This window comes from Panulirus ornatus, chromosome 4 (genome assembly GCF_036320965.1).
Source record: "Panulirus ornatus isolate Po-2019 chromosome 4, ASM3632096v1, whole genome shotgun sequence".
In the NCBI taxonomy this organism is placed as follows: domain Eukaryota; kingdom Metazoa; phylum Arthropoda; class Malacostraca; order Decapoda; family Palinuridae; genus Panulirus; species Panulirus ornatus.
Window position 1 is genome coordinate 89,303,520 of NC_092227.1, and position 22,829 is coordinate 89,326,348.

General features: G+C 41.2%; 1 protein-coding gene across 3 annotated transcripts in view; it reads left to right on the top strand.

Moving 5' to 3' along the window:
• The window catches only part of LOC139746207 (cyclin-G-associated kinase-like), a 329,022-nt gene extending 308,653 nt beyond the window's left edge, over window positions 1-20,369 (top strand). For all 3 annotated transcript variants that reach the window (XM_071657155.1, XM_071657166.1, XM_071657174.1), the window contains one exon: window positions 10,376-20,369. The gene's annotated coding sequence lies outside the window, so the exon portion shown is untranslated. The remainder of the gene's footprint in view (window positions 1-10,375) is intronic.
• The last annotated feature ends 2,460 nt before the right edge of the window (window positions 20,370-22,829 follow it).

Here is a 22,829-nt window from a genome sequence, read left to right on the forward strand (position 1 = left end):
TCCAGATCCATAAATGATGCATACAAATCCATATGTTTTTCTAAGTTTTTCAAACATACATTCTTCAAAGCAAACACCTGATCCACATATCCTCTACCACTTCTTAAGCTACACTGCTCTTCCCCAATCTGATGCTCTGTACATGCCTTTACCCTCTCAATCAATACCCTCCCATATAGTCTCCCAAGAATACTCAACAAACTTATGCTTCTGTAGTTTGAACACTCACCTTTATCCCCTTTGCCTTTGTACAATGGCACTATGCATGCATTCTGCCAATCCTCAGGCAATTCACCATATACCATACTTACATTAAATATCCTTACCAACCAGTCAAAACACAGTCACCCCCTTTTTATAATAAATTCCACTGCAGTACCATCCAAACCCGCCACCTTGCTGGCATTCATCTTCCGCAAAGCTTTCACCTCCTTTTCTCTGTTTACCAAACCATTCTCCCTTACCCTCTCACTAAGCACACCACCTCAACCAAAACACCATATATCTGCCACTCTATCATCAAAGACATTCAACAAACCTTCAAAATACTCATTCCATTTCCTTCTCACTTCATCACTACTTGTTATTACCTCCCCATTATCCCCCTTCACCAATGTTCCCATTTGTTCTCATCTTGCGCACTTTATTTACCTTCTTCCGGAACATCTTTTTTATTTATATATTTCATTATACTTAGTTGCTGTCTCCCGCGTTAGTGAGGTAGCGCAAGGAGACGAAAGAATGGCCCAACCCACCCACATACACATGCATATACATGAAACGCCCACGCACGCACATATACATACCCATACATTTCAACGTGTACATACATATACATACACAGACATATACATAAATACAAATGTACCTGTCCATACTTGCTGCCTTCATCCATTCCTGTCACCAACCCACCACACATGAAATGGCACCTCCCTCCCTCCACACGTGCGTGAGGTAGCGCTAGGAAAAGACAAAAAAGGCCACATTCGTTCACACTCCGTTTCTAGCTGTCATGTGTATTGCAGCAAAACCACAGCTCCCTATCCACATCCAGGCCCCGCAAAACTTTCCATGGCTTACCTTAGATGCTTCACATGCCTTGGTTCAATCCGTTAACAGCACGTCGACCCAGGTATGCCACATCATTCCAGTTCAGCCTATTCCTTGCATGCCTTTCACCCTCCTGTATATTCAGGCCCCGATCACTCAAAATCTTTTTCATTCCATCCTTTCACCTACAATTTGGTCTCCCACTTCTCATTCCCTCCACCTCTGACTCATATATCCTCTTTGTCAATCTTTCCTCAATCATTCTCTCCATGTGACCAAATCACTTCAATACACCCTCTTCTGCTCTCTGCCACAATATTTTTATTACCACACATCTTTCTTACCCTTTCATTACTTACTCAATCAAACCACCTCGCACCACATATTGTCCTCAAACATTTCATTTCCAACACATCCACCCTCCACACAACCCTATCTATAGCCCATGCCTTGCAACCATATAAAATTGTTGGAACCACTATTCCTTCAAACATACCCAGTTTTGCTCTCCGAGATAACGTTCTCGCCTTCCACACATTCTTCAATGCCCCCAGAACCTTCGCCCCCTCCCCACTCTGTGACTAACTTCTGCTTCCATGGTTCCATCCGCTGCTAAATCCACTCCCAGATATCTAAATCACTTCACTTCCTCCAGTTTTTCTCCATTCAAACTTACCTCCCAATTAACTTGTCCCGCAACCCTACTGAACCTAATAACCTTGCTCTTATCCACATTTACTCTCTCTTCTTCCACACACTTTACCAAACTCAGTCACCAACCTCTGCAGTCTCTCTCCGAATCAGCCACCAGTGCTGTATCATCAGCGAACAACAATTGACTCACTTCCCAAGCCCTCTCATCCCCAACAGACTGCATACTTGCCCCTCTCTCCAAAACTTGCATTGACCTCCCTAACCACCCCATCCATAAACAAATTGAACAACCAATGAGACATCACACACACCTGCTGCAAACTGACATTCACTGGGAACCAATCACTTTCCTCTTCCTACTCGTACACATGCATTACATCCTTGGTAAAAACATTTCACTGCTTCTAGCAACTTACCTCCCACACCATATACTCTTAATACCTTCCACAGAGCATCTCTATCAACCCTATTATATGCCTTCTCCAGATCCATAAATGCTACTTACAAATCCATCTGTTTTTCTAAGTATTTCTCACATACATTCTTCAAAGCAAACACCTGATCCACACATTCTCTACCACTTCTGAAACCATACTGCTCTTCCCCAGTCTGATGCTCTGTACATGCCTTTACCCTCTCAATCAGTACCCTTCGATATAATTTCCCAGGAATACTCAACAAACTTTGATCTCTCAGATTTGAACACTCATCTTTATCCCCTTTGCCTTTGTACAATGGTACTATGCATGCATTCCACCAATCCACAGGCACTTCACCATGAACCGTACATACATTGAATATCCTTACCAACACATCAACAACACAGTCTCCCCCCTTTTTTTTTTCTAATTCATTCCACTGCAGTACAATCCAAACTTGCCGCCTTGCTGGCTTTCATCTTCCGTAAAGCTTTCTCTACCTCAGCTCTGTTTACCAAACCATTCTCCCTGACCCTCTGCACCCACTACCTCAACCAAAACACCCTTTATCTGCCACTCTATCATCAAACACATTCAACAAACCTTCAAAATACTCACTCCATTTCCTCACTTCACTAAGCACTACTTGTTATTACTTCCCCATTAGCTCCCTTCACCGATGTTCCCATTTGTTCTCATGTCTTGTGCACTTTAATTACCTCCTTCCAAAACATCTTTTTATTCTCCCTAAAATTTAATGATACTTTTTCATCCCAACTCTCATTTACCCTCTTTTTCACCTTTTGCACCTTTCTCTTGACCTCCTGCCACTTTCTTTTATACGTCTCTTAGTCATTCGCACTACTTGCCTGCAAAAATCGTCCAAACGCCTCTCTCTTCCCTTTCACTAACAATCTTACTTCATCCCACCACTCACTACTTTTTCTAATCTGCCCACCTCCTACTTTTTTCATGCCACAAGTATCTTTTGTGCAAGCCATCACTGCTTCCCTAAATACATCCCATTTCTCCCCCACTCTCCTTACATCATTTGCTTTCACCTTTTGCCATTCTGCACTAAATCTCTCCTGGTACTTCCTGAAATAAGTCTCCTTTCCAAGCTCACTTACTCTCACCACTCTCTTCACCCCAACATTCTCTCCTCTTTTATGAAAACCCTCTACAAATCTTCACCTTCGCCTCCACAAGATAATGATCAGACATCCCCTCTCAGCACATTTACATCCAAAAGTCTCTCTTTCATACGCCTATCAATTAACACGTAACCCAGTAATGCTCTCTGGCCATCACTCCTACTTACATACGTATACATGTGTACATCTATTTTTAAACTAGGTATTCCCAATTATCAGTGCTTTTCCAGCACACAAATCTACAAGCTCTTCACCATTTCCATTTAGAACACTTGAACACCCCATGTACACCAATTATACCCTCAACTACCACATTACTCACCTTTGCATTCAAATCCCCCATCACTATAACCTGGTCTCATGCATCAAAGCTGCTAACACATATGTATACTTGTCTAATCTCTTTGAAGGTGTTCTGAAATGGTTTGGAGATATGGAGAGAATGAGTGAGGAAAGGATATATGTGTTAGAAGTTGAGGAAACAAGGAGAACAGGGAAACTGAATTGGAGGTGAAAGGATGAGTGAAAAGATTTTGAGCTATCAGAGCCTGAATGTGCAGGAGGGTGAAAGACATGCACAGAATAGAGTGAATTGGAACAATGTGGTAAACTGGGGTTGAAGTGCTGTCAGTGGACTGAACCAGGGCATTTGAAACACTCAAACCATGGAAAGGTCTTTGTGGTCTAGTCGTGGATAGGGAGTTGTGGTTTTGATGCATTATACATGAGAGCTATAGAGTGGATATGAACTGATGTGTCCTTTCTTTTTGTTTCTGGCACTACCTTGCAATAAAGTATGAAAAAGATATATAAGTTTGTGTGTGTGTGTGTGTGTTTTTATTTATTATACCTAATTGCATCTCCTGCACATAGCGAAGTTACATCAGGAACTATGAGACAGTGACTTCATTTGCAAACATCTACTCTTTAGTTGTCATGTGCATATAGTGGAATGAAACCAGAATCTGCTAACCACAGCCAAGCTCTCAAACTATTCATAGTATGCCTTGACTTATCTAAATGTTCAGGCTTATCCCACATAACCCACCATAAAGCACATTGATATGTTTGTTCAGTTTGTTCTATCCATGCCTGCCTCTAACCCTCCTCAGTGTTCAGGCTTCAGTTCCCCAAAGCATTGTTCTCTCTATCCTTCCGTCTTCGTCCTCTGGTCTCTCCACTTTTGATGTTGGTCCTTTTGATCATGGTTTCTTCACTTATCCTCTCTAGAAGCCCAGACCATTGCAGCAATCCTTGGGAAGCCTTCATGATCAGACTGTACAAAATACCATGCTTCTCTCTAACTCTTTATCATATTTTAAATTATATTTTTTTTTTTATTATACTTTGTCGCTGTCTCCTGCGTTTGCGAGGTAGCGCAAGGAAACAGATGAAAGAAATGGCCCAACCCCCCCCCATACACATGTATATACATACGTCCACACACGCAACTATACATACTTACACAGCTTTCCATGGTTTACCCCAGACGCTTCACATGCCTTGATTCAATCCACTGACAGCACGTCAACCCCGGTATACCACATCGCTCCAATTCACTCTATTTCTTGCCCTCCTTTCACCCTCCTGCATGTTCAGGCCCCGATCACACAAAATCTTTTTCACTCCATCTTTCCACCTCCAATTTGGTCTCCCTCTTCTCCTCGTTCCCTCCACCTCCGACACATATATCCTCTTGGTCAATCTTTCCTCACTCATTCTCTCCATGTGCCCAAACCACTTCAAAACACCCTCTTCTGCTCTCTCAACCACGCTCTTTTTATTTCCACACATCTCTCTTACCCTTACGTTACTCACTCGATCAAACCACTTCACACCACACATTGTCCTCAAACATCTCATTTCCAGCACATCCATCCTCCTGCGCACAACTCTATCCATAGCCCACGCCTCGCAACCATACAACATTGTAGGAACCACTATTCCTTCAAACATACCCATTTTTGCTTTCCGAGATAATGTTCTCGACTTCCACACATTCTTCAAGGCCCCCAGAATTTTCGCCCCCTCCCCCACCCTATGATCCACTTCCGCTTCCATGGTTCCATCCGCTGCCAGATCCACTCCCAGATATCTAAAACACTTCACTTCCTCCAGTTTTTCTCCAATCAAACTCACCTCCCAATTGACTTGACCCTCAACCCTACTGTACCTAATAACCTTGCTTTTATTCACATTTACTCTTAACTTTCTTCTTTCACACACTTTACCAAACTCAGTCACCAGCTTCTGCAGTTTCTCACATGAATCAGCCACCAGCGCTGTATCATCAGCGAACAACAACTGACTCACTTCCCAAGCTCTCTCATCCCCAACAGACTTCATACTTGCCCCTCTTTCCAAAACTCTTGCATTTACCTCCCTAACAACCCCATCCATAAACAAATTAAACAACCATGGAGACATCACACACCCCTGCCGCAAACCTACATTCACTGAGAACCAATCACTTTCCTCTCTTCCTACACATACACATGCCTTACATCCTCGATAAAAACTTTTCACTGCTTCTAACAACTTGCCACCCACACCATATATTCTTAATACCTTCCACAGAGCATCTCTATCAACTGTATCATATGCCTTCTCCAGATCCATAAATGCTACATACAAATCCATTTGCTTTTCTAAGTATTTCTCACATACATTCTTCAAAGCAAACACCTGATCCACACATCCTCTACCACTTCTGAAACCACACTGCTCTTCCCCAATCTGATGCTCTGTACATGCCTTCACCCTCTCAATCAATACCCTCCCATATAATTTACCAGGAATACTCAACAAACTTATACCTCTGTAATTTGAGCACTCACTCTTATCCCCTTTGCCTTTGTACAATGGCACTATGCACGCATTCCGCCAATCCTCAGGCACCTCACCATGAGTCATACATACATTAAATAACCTTACCAACCAGTCAACAATACAGTCACCCCCTTTTTTAATAAATTCCACTGCAATACCATCCAAACCTGCTGCCTTGCCGGCTTTCATCTTCCGCAAAGCTTTCACTACCTCTTCTCTGTTTACCAAACCATTCTCCCTGACCCTCTGCACCCACTACCTCAACCAAAACACCCTTTATCTGCCACTCTATCATCAAACACATTCAACAAACCTTCAAAATACTCACTCCATTTCCTCACTTCACTAAGCACTACTTGTTATTACTTCCCCATTAGCTCCCTTCACCGATGTTCCCATTTGTTCTCATGTCTTGTGCACTTTAATTACCTCCTTCCAAAACATCTTTTTATTCTCCCTAAAATTTAATGATACTTTTTCATCCCAACTCTCATTTACCCTCTTTTTCACCTTTTGCACCTTTCTCTTGACCTCCTGCCACTTTCTTTTATACGTCTCTTAGTCATTCGCACTACTTGCCTGCAAAAATCGTCCAAACGCCTCTCTCTTCCCTTTCACTAACAATCTTACTTCATCCCACCACTCACTACTTTTTCTAATCTGCCCACCTCCTACTTTTTTCATGCCACAAGTATCTTTTGTGCAAGCCATCACTGCTTCCCTAAATACATCCCATTTCTCCCCCACTCTCCTTACATCATTTGCTTTCACCTTTTGCCATTCTGCACTAAATCTCTCCTGGTACTTCCTGAAATAAGTCTCCTTTCCAAGCTCACTTACTCTCACCACTCTCTTCACCCCAACATTCTCTCCTCTTTTATGAAAACCCTCTACAAATCTTCACCTTCGCCTCCACAAGATAATGATCAGACATCCCCTCTCAGCACATTTACATCCAAAAGTCTCTCTTTCATACGCCTATCAATTAACACGTAACCCAGTAATGCTCTCTGGCCATCACTCCTACTTACATACGTATACATGTGTACATCTATTTTTAAACTAGGTATTCCCAATTATCAGTGCTTTTCCAGCACACAAATCTACAAGCTCTTCACCATTTCCATTTAGAACACTTGAACACCCCATGTACACCAATTATACCCTCAACTACCACATTACTCACCTTTGCATTCAAATCCCCCATCACTATAACCTGGTCTCATGCATCAAAGCTGCTAACACATATGTATACTTGTCTAATCTCTTTGAAGGTGTTCTGAAATGGTTTGGAGATATGGAGAGAATGAGTGAGGAAAGGATATATGTGTTAGAAGTTGAGGAAACAAGGAGAACAGGGAAACTGAATTGGAGGTGAAAGGATGAGTGAAAAGATTTTGAGCTATCAGAGCCTGAATGTGCAGGAGGGTGAAAGACATGCACAGAATAGAGTGAATTGGAACAATGTGGTAAACTGGGGTTGAAGTGCTGTCAGTGGACTGAACCAGGGCATTTGAAACACTCAAACCATGGAAAGGTCTTTGTGGTCTAGTCGTGGATAGGGAGTTGTGGTTTTGATGCATTATACATGAGAGCTATAGAGTGGATATGAACTGATGTGTCCTTTCTTTTTGTTTCTGGCACTACCTTGCAATAAAGTATGAAAAAGATATATAAGTTTGTGTGTGTGTGTGTGTGTTTTTATTTATTATACCTAATTGCATCTCCTGCACATAGCGAAGTTACATCAGGAACTATGAGACAGTGACTTCATTTGCAAACATCTACTCTTTAGTTGTCATGTGCATATAGTGGAATGAAACCAGAATCTGCTAACCACAGCCAAGCTCTCAAACTATTCATAGTATGCCTTGACTTATCTAAATGTTCAGGCTTATCCCACATAACCCACCATAAAGCACATTGATATGTTTGTTCAGTTTGTTCTATCCATGCCTGCCTCTAACCCTCCTCAGTGTTCAGGCTTCAGTTCCCCAAAGCATTGTTCTCTCTATCCTTCCGTCTTCGTCCTCTGGTCTCTCCACTTTTGATGTTGGTCCTTTTGATCATGGTTTCTTCACTTATCCTCTCTAGAAGCCCAGACCATTGCAGCAATCCTTGGGAAGCCTTCATGATCAGACTGTACAAAATACCATGCTTCTCTCTAACTCTTTATCATATTTTAAATTATATTTTTTTTTTTATTATACTTTGTCGCTGTCTCCTGCGTTTGCGAGGTAGCGCAAGGAAACAGATGAAAGAAATGGCCCAACCCCCCCCCATACACATGTATATACATACGTCCACACACGCAACTATACATACTTACACAGCTTTCCATGGTTTACCCCAGACGCTTCACATGCCTTGATTCAATCCACTGACAGCACGTCAACCCCGGTATACCACATCGCTCCAATTCACTCTATTTCTTGCCCTCCTTTCACCCTCCTGCATGTTCAGGCCCCGATCACACAAAATCTTTTTCACTCCATCTTTCCACCTCCAATTTGGTCTCCCTCTTCTCCTCGTTCCCTCCACCTCCGACACATATATCCTCTTGGTCAATCTTTCCTCACTCATTCTCTCCATGTGCCCAAACCACTTCAAAACACCCTCTTCTGCTCTCTCAACCACGCTCTTTTTATTTCCACACATCTCTCTTACCCTTACGTTACTCACTCGATCAAACCACTTCACACCACACATTGTCCTCAAACATCTCATTTCCAGCACATCCATCCTCCTGCGCACAACTCTATCCATAGCCCACGCCTCGCAACCATACAACATTGTAGGAACCACTATTCCTTCAAACATACCCATTTTTGCTTTCCGAGATAATGTTCTCGACTTCCACACATTCTTCAAGGCCCCCAGAATTTTCGCCCCCTCCCCCACCCTATGATCCACTTCCGCTTCCATGGTTCCATCCGCTGCCAGATCCACTCCCAGATATCTAAAACACTTCACTTCCTCCAGTTTTTCTCCAATCAAACTCACCTCCCAATTGACTTGACCCTCAACCCTACTGTACCTAATAACCTTGCTTTTATTCACATTTACTCTTAACTTTCTTCTTTCACACACTTTACCAAACTCAGTCACCAGCTTCTGCAGTTTCTCACATGAATCAGCCACCAGCGCTGTATCATCAGCGAACAACAACTGACTCACTTCCCAAGCTCTCTCATCCCCAACAGACTTCATACTTGCCCCTCTTTCCAAAACTCTTGCATTTACCTCCCTAACAACCCCATCCATAAACAAATTAAACAACCATGGAGACATCACACACCCCTGCCGCAAACCTACATTCACTGAGAACCAATCACTTTCCTCTCTTCCTACACATACACATGCCTTACATCCTCGATAAAAACTTTTCACTGCTTCTAACAACTTGCCACCCACACCATATATTCTTAATACCTTCCACAGAGTATCTCTATCAACTGTATCATATGCCTTCTCCAGATCCATAAATGCTACATACAAATCCATTTGCTTTTCTAAGTATTTCTCACATACATTCTTCAAAGCAAACACCTGATCCACACATCCTCTACCACTTCTGAAACCACACTGCTCTTCCCCAATCTGATGCTCTGTACATGCCTTCACCCTCTCAATCAATACCCTCCCATATAATTTACCAGGAATACTCAACAAACTTATACCTCTGTAATTTGAGCACTCACTCTTATCCCCTTTGCCTTTGTACAATGGCACTATGCACGCATTCCGCCAATCCTCAGGCACCTCACCATGAGTCATACATACATTAAATAACCTTACCAACCAGTCAACAATACAGTCACCCCCTTTTTTAATAAATTCCACTGCAATACCATCCAAACCTGCTGCCTTGCCGGCTTTCATCTTCCGCAAAGCTTTCACTACCTCTTCTCTGTTTACCAAATCAATTTCCCTAACCCTCTCACTTTGCACACCACCTCTCCCAAAACACCCTATATCTGCCACTCTTATCATCAAACACATTCAACAAACCTTCAAAATACTCACTCCATCTCCTTCTCACATCACCACTACTTGTTATCACCTCCCCATTTGCGCCCTTCACTGAAGTTCCCATTTGCTCCCTTGTCTTACGCACTTTATTTACCTCCTTCCAGAACATATTTTAAATGTTGTATGTTAAAGAAAATGAAAATGAGAACCAAATTGATATATGAAAATTTTGTGTGAATTGGCTTTATGCTTGGCATTGTATAGAACTAAATGTTCTTAATATGTATCACATTACAGGTTTGTGTATAGACTCCTAGTGAATTATTGGATGAAGTTCTGCTGGATAGTCTTCACAATTGGTGTGTGATTCTGTAACCCTGCAACCCTTAGGCAGGGTGTTCTGCCCATGAAACATTTTAAGATAAAATAGCAATCAAGCAACATGATATATGAAGTTGCATGAGATGGAAGCATCAAATTTAGTAATGCACTTGAAGAATTATCCCTAGTTTTACAAAAGATGGGTTCGTATATTGAATTGTTCAGTTTAGAACTATTTTGTCCACTCCTTCATTGAGCACGACTCATATTTTTCAGGGAACTCTTTTTATACCTGCATTTTTTTAAGTGTATGGACAAAGGTCTGTATATGTTTAGCTCATGTGTTATGTATGGGTGGCAGGTATCAAGGAATTGGGCACCTCTGCTTTATGCCAGCTTTGGGTATACCCCAGTTCTCAAAAATTCGTTCCCACAAAAGTTGCATATCTTTATGCACTTGATCCATCCCATGTAGATAGGAGTGAAAATGATTGATAGATAGTGTGATTTTAAGAACATCAATGCTTGAACAGTGGTAAAACAAGTGGATTTTTCCCCCAATTGAAGACTGTTACATAGTTTTCCCCCTTGATCTCAATGTCATTTAAAGAGAAATGTGTCTGAAGTTTTGAACAATATTTAGACTGCAGATATGCAGTATCTGACTCTTAGACCTTGTTACTCATTTGTTAACTTGTATAAACAAGCTAAACAGAGGATCCAACTGGTCCACTACTTGCAACTAAGCACCCTACCACCTTGGAGGAGAGAGCTTACTGAAGTCAACCAGACTAGTGTGCTGCTGTACCACTTTAAGGAGGGGGTTGTACTGTTAGCCAAGGTAGGGTGTGGTTGGATTAATGAATAAAGATAATTTCATAGCAAGATCTGTGAACTCATGGTGGCTGGTTGTTGGGAAGATGACCAGTCAGTTATATATGGAGTCTCTACTGCTTTATTACAGCACAGGTCAAAGGACCAATGTTTGTCTATGTCGAGTACAGAAGAAAGTCTTTCATGCTTCATGACTGATTTTCTGCATGACGCTCGGACTTTTATGTTATATCATATCCCCCTAAGTTCATGTCTCTTTAGATCACGTGTTATCTTTATTTTTTGAAAGTTTCAGTTATCTTAGTCCTACATTTTATTCACAATCCATCTCTGTAGGACGTATCAGTCAGCTAATGTTCTGATCTTAGATTTCATTGCAGTCATTGGAATGGGCTCATCACTCCTTCCTTGAATCCTTTCCTCCCTTGCAAACTCACTTTTTTCCATTGTTAGGTTTGTTATTATTATGAGTGTTATTTCCTTGCTTATTTCCTTGAAGTGTACCATGTCAGCCACTTAGGAAGCATATTACTATGTTTATATAGCAGGATTAGATTTAAGTTTAATTCACTGCTCGGGGTTTGAGGCTGCCTTCTCCAGAAGGCTGTCAATAAACCAAGAAAACAAGGATTCAGGACAAGCCGGCAGCTTTCATGATTATTTTTCTGGTACCAGCTTGAAATGATAATTGATTGATGATAATGAGGCAGAAGCAGTAACCCTTTTGCTGGCTTGAGCATTATTATTATACTCTGATGAGGCTGTGTAGTAGAGATAATGCTGTGTGTTTACACTTTTTGAAAAACAGGCTCATATCTGTGGCTAGGCAGGATTAGTTGAGTGTAATTGACTGTGCTTTATGCATGGTTGATGAGAGTAGTTTATCAAGTCCCAAGACTGGTTGATCTAACAATTCTCAGCTTAGAAGTGTAACCAAGCAAAAGTGGGAGCCAGTGCAAAGGACATTAGCCTAAAGAGAAAGATGTAGAAAGCCCCACCAAGTCAAAAAGGCAAGGGAAAGATCAATAGGAAAATTACAGAAGAAAGAATAAGTAGATGTATAAGAAATGGGTGCATTAGCTTGTTTTGTTTTAAATTGATGCAGAATGGTAATTAGAACCACACTTAAATACAAACCCAAAACAATGGGGAGAAAAGGAGGCAAATGCAAGATACAACTTCCCTTTTTGCAGTGGCACATATTCTGCAGGCAGTCCACATGATATGAAGAAAATGTGTATAAATGATTATTATGTTAGTCTTTAGAGTGAATGAGATGGTTTGATAAAAATTCATTAATTCCAACTCATCAAGGATACTAATGATTTCTAATAAAGTAGAGTGTTCATGTACTGTTATAGTTTTCCATCTCTGATGTTCCATTTAACCCCCTCAGTGTCACACCTGTTTGGCTGATAATTCCTCCAGTTGCTGTTTTCAGGAAAAGAACTTTGTTCATTTCAAGAGTATAACATCCAGTTGGTAGAGATTATTACTTTTTATATACATATAGAGTCCAAAGGTGCAGGAGGAAGTGGGCCTGCTCCCTCTCCCTCAAAATAGAAATTATCTTATGGTGAGTCCAAATCTAATTGCACACATTTCTTTCACATTTTTCCTTTTAAGATATTTTGTAGAAGGTGGGTGAGCATGACGGCTGGCACCCTACCTATTGAGACTTTTCCTCCCCTCACATATTTTCCAGTCTGACTAAAATGCTGCTGATTTGGTCATTAGAACTCCCCTTTGAAAAATCTTGCCTTTGCCAGTAATAAGAGTCCATAAGGCCATATTTTAATCATATGTGAAGGAATATGTGATAGATTGATACTGGATATAGACCACCCTGTTCAGTCCAGGCATACTTTCCATGTGTGATACAGTTTGCTAATGAATACAGGTTTCTTATAGTCAGAAACAAATTTGAATTTAATTAAGTATCTAAGCTTTCTGTATCATGCTTTTTCTGCTTATCACTCACATGCAAATACCATTTTATAAAAATTGAAGTATTGCATGATATGGTCTTCCATGAGGAATATTCATTGTCTCCCTAGTCCCAGTTCTCTTCTCTCAATATCATAAATCTGCTGAAATTAAGGGAAAAGTATGACTTTTTGGCATTTTCATCCTCAGGCTTCCACATTTGGGAATCAGATTTTGGGTGAGTGACTAGGAATGTTTCATCACTCTTTACAACAGTTTTTTCATATTTGTATCTTTGATTTGCATATTTGTGGAGAAATCCCTGTTCTGAAACAAAATGTATTGGGTATGGGATTTAGTACATGATCTTAACCTTTCTAAGGAGAACACATACAATACCTGATGTGAAATGCCTCATAGCTAGGCTCTTGTTTATCACTAAATCCTTCTTGTATATTACTTCCACTTGTTGTGGTTCTCTTTTTTCTCCATCATGAAGTCATCTTCATTTGAAGAAACTGTATCATTCATTTTTAGATAAAAGGGTATGCACAATAGCTAGTATTCTTCCCATAATTAACACATATTTCTTACTGATGTCCAATTAGATAAGCTTTTTGTTTCTGCTCCTTTTTGCATCTTTGTTTTTGGCGCTGAACTCATGGAACATTTACATTACAGAACTCAATATAGACAGTTAAATTCAAAACAAAAGGCAAAGAACCAATCACTTCACTGGACTCTACCATGTGTTGTTAACAGCACCCCTGCACCCCATCTCCCCCTCCCCAGATGTACATAGTACATAATTTTCTCCCTTGATGGCATGAAACTGCATCATATGAGAGAAGGCCTTTCTCTCCACAGTAAACACTAAATCAACCAGTTGTCATATGACATACACAAGCCTCACTCATTGTAGCCAAAGCAGTATCTTTGTGGAGACATTCTCAGGCTCATGATTAGCATTATCAGATGTTCATTCAACAGCACAAGAGCTTAAATTTTTCTTACTGAAAGCAGGAGGGCGTGTGTAGAATACTCCTCAATTATTTCAGTCTCTTATCCTTTGTGTTATACACTGCACATAATTTTGGAGAGGGATTATTTATGTTCAAACTTACAAAATTTGTATTTATTGTGATGTGACCTTATTTCCATTAGTAGGGCTACAGGTTTATTGATTAGATTCCAGATGTGTGTCCTAGTTCATAATTCACCTTATGTTGTCAAATGACTCGTTTATAAGTTGATCACAATGATAAAGATTACCCGTCTCGTGACTGACATTGAAACAATGTATAGAATGTAGAGTGAACTATGCAGTTATCAAATATCACACATTATATAAGTTTATTAGATATCTGAGTGCCCTGCTGCTCTTTGAATGTCTCATTACAACATAACTTTGAAAGTTGAATATGTGGTAGCCCAAAAAAATAAGAGTATGGTGTCCCTTTATTGATTGGCTTTACAAACGTAGAAAGTTTACATATATAGATATGCCATGTAATGATAGCCTACTATCAGATGGCAGCACCTTACACTGGATCTAATTGTCCTAATGGTGCCAGAAAGCTCTTGTCCAACCACAAAAGTATGGGAGGCTCCCTAATGCAGGCTGTGTAAGAGGGTGAATCTGTTGATGCCTCCAATTTTTTTCTAGAAAGTCCTGTATTAAAGAGGCAAGTTTTGTTTGATATATCTTTCCTCTACAGCTACCTTTCATGTTCTTCTATAGTGTTGTGTTAGGGGTATTAAGAGTGTGATGTTTTCCTTTAATGAACTTTCTACTACTGAAGGACTTTGGCTAAGACAGGATAAGTTAGTGGCCAGCATCCTCTATTTGTTTCAGTCATTTTGTGTAACCAGTCATTTTTCATAATGGCTAAAACTTTTAAGACTTTTGCATAATGCCTGTGACTGTCAGTCATTAAGCTAGCATGACCTTGTATGGAATGTAATCAACCAATACACCTGAAACCTATAATTGGTGGTCACAGTCAAAATATGAAATGTCTAAAAGTTTTAGTCTGTCAGTATGAGTTTTACATAGATTGATTGTAAAAAATAGGGTTTATGTGCCATCTGATTTTTAATAGCATTTCTTACATATGACTGTGCTATCCAGAAAAAATTCTTAAGCTTAAACAAAGAGAAGTAAAGTTTTTTTATATTGCCCTGATTACCGTCTGGATAACCCTTTTTTATATATCAGTTAAGGTCTCATGTTGCCTGATGTCCCAATACGAGGTAGATATAAATCTTGTTAGACAGGATAGAACTAAAATTGTAAGGTTGGTTATGAATCTCCCAATATTGTAGAATCTGTATTGTGGTACCTGGCTGATGAATCTCAAGCCAACCAAATGCAAGTTGAATGGGTTGGGAAATGGTGAAAGGAAATTCTTATAAGACTATAATCTTGTAGAAAATAAATTGGGATTGCTGAAGCAGAATATATCAGTATTTAATGCCAGATTTATCTTCAAATACAAAAACAGGGTTGTTAGGGAGGTGAATGCAAGAGTTTTGGAAAGAGGGGTGAGTATGCAGTCTGTTGTGGATGAGAGAGCTTGGGAAGTGAGTCAGTTGTTCACTGATGATACATAGCTAGTGGCTGATTCGGGTGAGAAACTGCAGAAGCTGGTGACCGAGTTTGGTAAAGCGTGTGAAAGAAGAAAGCCGAGAGTAAATGTGAATAAGGGCAAGGTTATTAGGTACAGTAGGGTTGAGTGACAAGTCAGTTGGGAGGTAAGTTTGAATGGAGAAAAGCTGGAGGAAGTGAAGTGTTTTAGGTATCTGGGGTGGATTTGGCAGCGGATGGAACCATGGAAGCGGAAGTGAATCATAGGGTGAGGGAAGGGGCGAAAGTTCTGGGAGCCTTGAAGAATGTGTGGAAGTCAAGAACATTATCTTGGAAAGCAAAAATGGGTATGTTTGAAGGAATAGTGGTATCATCAATGTTATATGGTTGCGAGGCTTGGGCCATAGATAGAGTGGTGCGGAGGAGGGTGGATATGCTGGAAATGAAATGTTTGAGGACAATATGTGGTGTGAGGTGATTTGATCGAGTGAGCAATGAAAGGGTAAGAGAGATGTGTGGTAATAAAAAGAGTGTGGTTGAGAGAGCAGAAGAGGGTGTTTTGAAGTGGTTTGGTCACATGGAGAGAATGAGTGAGGAAAGATTGACCAAGAGGATATATGTGTCAGAGGTGGAGGGAACGAGAAGTGGGAGACCAAATTGGAGGTGGAAAGATGGAGTGAAAAAGATTTTGAGCGATCGGGGCCTAAACATACAGGAGGGTGAAAGGCGTGCAAGGAATAGAGTGAAATTGAATGATGTGGTATACCGGGGTTGACGTGCTGTCAATGGATTGAACCAGGGCATGTGAAGCATCTGAGGTAAACCTTGGAAAGTTTTGTGGGGCCTGGATGTGGAAAGGGAGCTGTGGTTTCGATGCATTATACATGACAGCTAGAGACTGAGTGTGAATGAATGTGGCCTTTGTTGTCTTTTCCTAGCGCTACCTCGCTTACATGTGGGGGGAGGGGGGTTATTTTATGTGTGGCGAGGTGGCGATGGGAATGAATAAGGGCAGACAGTATGAATTGTGTACATGTGTATATGTGTATATGTCTGTGTGTGTATATAATATATGTTGAGAGGTATAGGTATGTATATATGCGTGTGTGGACATGTATGTATATACATGTGTATGTGGGTGGGTTGGGCCATTCTCTCGTCTGTTTCCTTGCGCTACCTCGCTAACGCGGGAGATGGTAACAAAGTATAATAAATAAAAAAATAATACAAAAACAGCATACAGCATTCAGTATCTAGAAAAATATTATTGTCTTCAATAGACCCACTGAAGAGTATTCAGCTTCTGTCTGGTGACCTCTTTTGACGGGACACATGGATCTACTGAAGGAGGTCTAGAGGAGAATAAAATTATTGTGATAAAGATTGACAAAAAGGATATATGTGTCAGAGGTGGAGGGAACGAGGAGAAGTGGGAGACCAAATTAGAGGTGGAAGGATGGGGTGAAAAAGATTTTGAGCGATCGGGGCCTGAACATACAGGAGGGTGAAAGGCGTGCAAGGAATAGAGTGAATTGGAATAATGTGGTATGCTGGGATCAACGTGCTGTCAATGGATTGAACCAGGGCATGTGAAGCATCTTGAGTAAACCATGGAAAGTTTTGTGGGGCCTGGATGTGGAAAGGTAGGTGTGGCTTTGCTATACACATGGCTGCTATAGACCGAGTCTAAATGAATGTGGCCATTGTTGTCTTTTCCTGGCGCTACCTCACGCATGTGTGTGGGGATGGGTGGTGCTGTTTCATGTTTGGCAGGGTGGCGATGGGAATGAATGAAGGCAGCAAGTATGAATATGTACATGTGTATATACGTATATATGTATGTGTGTGTTTATATGTATGTATACGTTGAAATGTATAGGTATGTATATGTGCGTGTGTGGGCTTTATGTATATGCATGTGTATGTGGTTGGGTTGGGCCATTTTTTCGTCTGTTTCCTTGCACTACCTCACTAATGCAGTATAATAAATGAAATGTTTTTTTTTTATTATACTTAGTTGCTGTCTCCCACATTAGCAAGGAAGCGCAAGGAAACAGGTGAAAGAATGGCCCAACCTACCCACATACACATATATATATACATAAACGCCCACACACACACACACACACATATACATACCTATACATTTCAACATATACATACATATACATACACATACATACATATATACACATGTACATGCTCATACTTGATGCCTTCATCCATCCCTGTTGCCACCCCACCACACATGAAATGGCACCCCCCCTTCCCCCGAGCACTCGTGAGGTAGCGCTAGGAAAAGACAACAGAGGCCACATTCTTTCACACTCAGTCTCTAGCTGTCATGTATAATGCACTGAAACACAGCTCCCTTTCCACATCCGCACCTCAGAAAACTTTCCATGGTTTACCCCAGACGCTTCACATGCCCTGGTTCAATCCATTGACAGCACGTCGACCCCAGTATACCACACCGTTCCAATTCACTCTATTCATTTCATGCTTTTCTCCCTCCTGTATGTTCAGGCTCCGATTGCTCAAATTCTTTTTCACTCCATCCTTCCACCTCCAGTTTGGCCTCCCACTTCTCCTCGTTCCCTCCACCTCTGACACATATTCTCTGTCAATCTTTCCTCACTTATTCTCTCCATGCAACCAAACCATTTCAAAACACCCTCTTCTGCTCTCTCAACCACACTCTTTTTAGTACCACACATCTCTTTTATCCTTTCATTACTTACTTGACCAAACCATCTTACACCACATATAGTCCTCAAACATCTTATTTCCAACACATCCACCCTCCTTCGCACAACCCTATCTATAGCATATTCCTCGAACCCTTCTAACATTGTTGGAACCGCTATTCCTTCAAGCAAACCCATTTTTGCTTTCTGAGATAACGTTCTCGCCTTCCACACATTCTTCAACGCTCTCGCTCTCAGAACCTTCACCCTGTTCCCCACCCTGTGACTCACCTCCGCTTCCATGGTTCCATCAGCTGCTAAATCCACTCCCATATATCTGAAACATTTCACTTCCTCCAGTTTTTCTCCATTCAAACTTACCTCCCAATTAACTTGTCCCTCAACCCTACTGAAACTAACAACCTTGCTCTTATTCACATTTAGTCACCAACTTCTGCAATTTCTCACCCAAATCAGCCACCAGCGCTGTATCATCAGCAAACAACAACTGACCCACTCCATAGCCCTCTCATCCCCAACAGACTGCATACTTGCCCCTCTCTCCAAAACTTGCATTCACCTCCATAACCACCCCATCCATAAATAGATTAAACAGCCATGGAGACATCACACACCCCTGCTACAAACCAACATTCACTAGGAACCAGTCTCTTTCCTCTCTTCCTACCCACACACATGCCGTACATCCTTGATAAAAACTTTTCACTGCTTCTAGCAACTTACCTCCAACACCATATACTATTAATACCTACCACAAAGCATCTCCATCAGCTCTATCATATGCCTTCTCCAGATCCATAAATGCTACATAGATATACATCTGTTTTTTAAGTATTTCTCACATATATTCTAAACAAACACTTGATCCACACATCCTGTACTGCTTCTGAAACCACACATGACATCTAGAGACTGAGTGTGAACGAATGTGGCCTTTCTTGTCTTCTCCTAGTGCTACCTCGCGTGCGTGGAGGGGAGGAGGGGTGTTGTTTTTCATTTGTGGCAGGGTGGCGACAGGAATGAATGAAGGCAGCAAGTATGAATATGTACATGTGTATATATGTTTATGTCTTTGTATGTATATGTATGTATACATTGAAATGTATAGGTATGTATATGTGTGTGTGTGAGGGCATTTATGTATGTACATGTGTACGTGGGTGGGTTGGACCATTCTTTCGTCTGTTTCCTTGCGCTACCTTGCTAATGCGAGAGACATCTACTAAGTATAATAAGATAGATATAATATATATATGTATCGGTGTTTTGAAATGGTTTGGTCACATGGAGAGAATGAGTGAGGAAAGATTGACAAAGAGGATATATGCATCAGAGGTGGAGGGAACGAGAAGTGGGAGACCAAATTGGAGGTGGAAAGATGGAGTGAAAAAGATTTTGAGTGATAGGGGCCTGAACATGCAGGAGGGTGAAAGGCATGCAAGGAATAGAGTGAATTGGAACGATGTGGTATACCAGGGTCGATGTGCTGTCAATGGATTGAACCAGGGCATGTGAAGCGTCTGGGGTAAACCATGGAAAGTTTTGTGGGGCCTGAATGTGGAAAAGGAGCTGTGGTTTCAGGCATTATTGCATGATAGCTGGAGACTGAGTGTGAACGAATGGGGCCTTTGTTGTCTTTTCCTGGCGCTGCCTCGCGCACATGAGGGGGGAGGGGGATGTTATTCCGTGTGTGGCGTGGTGGCGATGGGGGTGAGTAGGGGCAGATAGTGTGAATTGTGTGCATGTGTGTATATGTGTGTGTCTGTGTGTGTATATATGTGTGTACGTTGGGATGTGTGGTTGTGTATGTTTGCGTGTGTAGATGTGTGTGTGCGTGCATGTGTGTGGGGGTGGGTTGGGCCATTTCTTTCGTCTGATTCTTTGCGCTACCTCGCAGGCGCGGGAGACAGCGACAAAGCAAAATAAATATAAATAAAAAAAAAATATATATATATATATATATATATTTATTATATTTATTTATTTTGCTTTGTCGCTGTCTCCCGCGTTTGCAAGGTAGCACAAGGAAACAGACAAAAGAAATGGCCCAACCCACCCCCATACACATGTATATACACACACGTCCACACACGCAAATATACATACCTATACATCTCAATGTGCACATATATATACACACACAGACACATACATATATACCCATGCACACAATTCACACTGTCTGCCTTTATTCATTCCCATCGCCACCTCGCCACACATGGAATACCATCCCCCTCCCCCCTCTCTCTCATATATATACATATATATATATATATATATATATATATATATATATATATATATATATATATATATATATATATACATATAAAAAAAAATATATACATATATACATATATATATATTTTTTTTTTTGCTTTGTCGCTGTCTCCCGCGTTTGCGAGGTAGCGCAAGGAAACAGACGAAAGAAATGGCCCAACCCACCCCCATACACATGTATATACATACATCCACACACGCAAATATACATACCTACACAGCTTTCCATGGTTTACCCCAGACGCTTCACATGCCCTGATTCAATCCACTGACAGCACGTCAACCCCGGTATACCACATCGATCCAATTCACTCTATTCCTTGCCCTCCTTTCACCCTCCTGCATGTTCAGGCCCCGATCACACAAAATCTTTTTCACTCCATCTTTCCACCTCCAATTTGGTCTCCCACTTCTCCTCGTTCCCTCCACCTCCGACACATATATCCTCTTGGTCAATCTTTCCTCACTCATTCTCTCCATGTGCCCAAACCATTTCAAAAACCATTTATTCTGCTCTCTCAACCACGCTCTTTTTATTTCCACACATCTCTCTTACCCTTACGTTACTTACTCGATCAAACCACCTCACACCACACATTGTCCTCAAACATCTCATTTCCAGCACATCCACCCTCCTGCGCACAACTCTATCCATAGCCCACGCCTCGCAACCATACAACATTGTTGGAACCACTATTCCTTCAAACATACCCATTTTTGCTTTCCGAGATAATGTTCTCGACTTCCACACATTCTTCAAGGCTCCCAGGATTTTCGCCCCCTCCCCCACCCTATGATCCACTTCCGCTTCCATGGTTCCATCCGCTGCCAGATCCACTCCCAGATATCTAAAACACTTTACTTCCTCCAGTTTTTCTCCATATATATATATATATATATATATATATATATATATACAGCGCTGGTGACTGAGTTGGTTAAAGTGTGTGAAAGAAGAAAGTTGAGTAAATGTGAATAAGAGCAAGGTTATTAGGTACAGTAGGGTTGAGGGTCAAGTCAATTGGGAGGTAAGTTTGAATGGAGAAAAACTGGAGGAAGTAAAGTGTTTTAGATATCTGGGAGTGGATCTGGCAGCGGATGGAACCATGGAAGCAGAAGTGAATCATAGGGTGGGGGAGGGGGCGAAAATCCTGGGAGCCTTGAAGAATGTTTGGAAGTCGAGAACATTATCTCAGAAAGCAAAAATGGGTATGTTTGAAGGAATAGTGGTTCCAACAATGTTGTATGGTTGCGAGGTTTGAGCTATGGATAGAGTTGTGCGCAGGAGGGTGGATGTGCTGGAAATGAGATGTTTGAGGACAATGTGTGGTGTGAGGTGGTTTGATCGAGTAAGTAACGTAAGGGTAAGAGAGATGTGTGGAAATAAAAAGAGCGTGGTTGAGAGAGCAGAAGAGGGTGTTTTGAAATGGTTTGGGCACATGGAGAGAATGGGTGAGGAAAGATTGACCAAGAGGATGTATGTGTCGGAGGTGGAGGGAACAAGGAGAAGTGGGAGACCAAATTGGAGGTGGAAAGATGGAGTGAAAAAGATTTTGAGTGATCGGGTCCTGAACATGCAGGAGGATGAAAGGCGTACAAGGAATAGAGTGAATTGGATCGATGTGGTATACCGGGGTTGACGTGCTGTCAGTGGATTGAATCAGTACCCCAGATGCTTCACATGTCCTGGTTTCAAAAGTAAGATAGCTGATCTTCACGGAGAGGTTAGTGGCCATGGAATCCAGTTTGGAAGAAAGGAGGGAAAGAAAAATTACATCATAGAAGTTTAGTTATAGATTGATGAGGTAAACATGGAGCAGTTTTTGCAATAAGAAAAGTCAGGTTAACAAGAGGACATCATAGGAAACTAATGAAAAGCAAATTACAAATGCTCGTAAGAAATACCTCTGCAACAGTCATGGATACATGGAGCAACCTAAGAGAGGAAACTGTAAAAGCTGACAATGAATTATTTCAGGTTTTGTGATACTGTATGTTACAAAAGAACTTTAAGGAATGGAACTTGCTAAGTGGAGAGCTCCCTCTGCATATTGCTCAAGCAGCTAATCACAGTTATATTCCTAACCATTTTAGT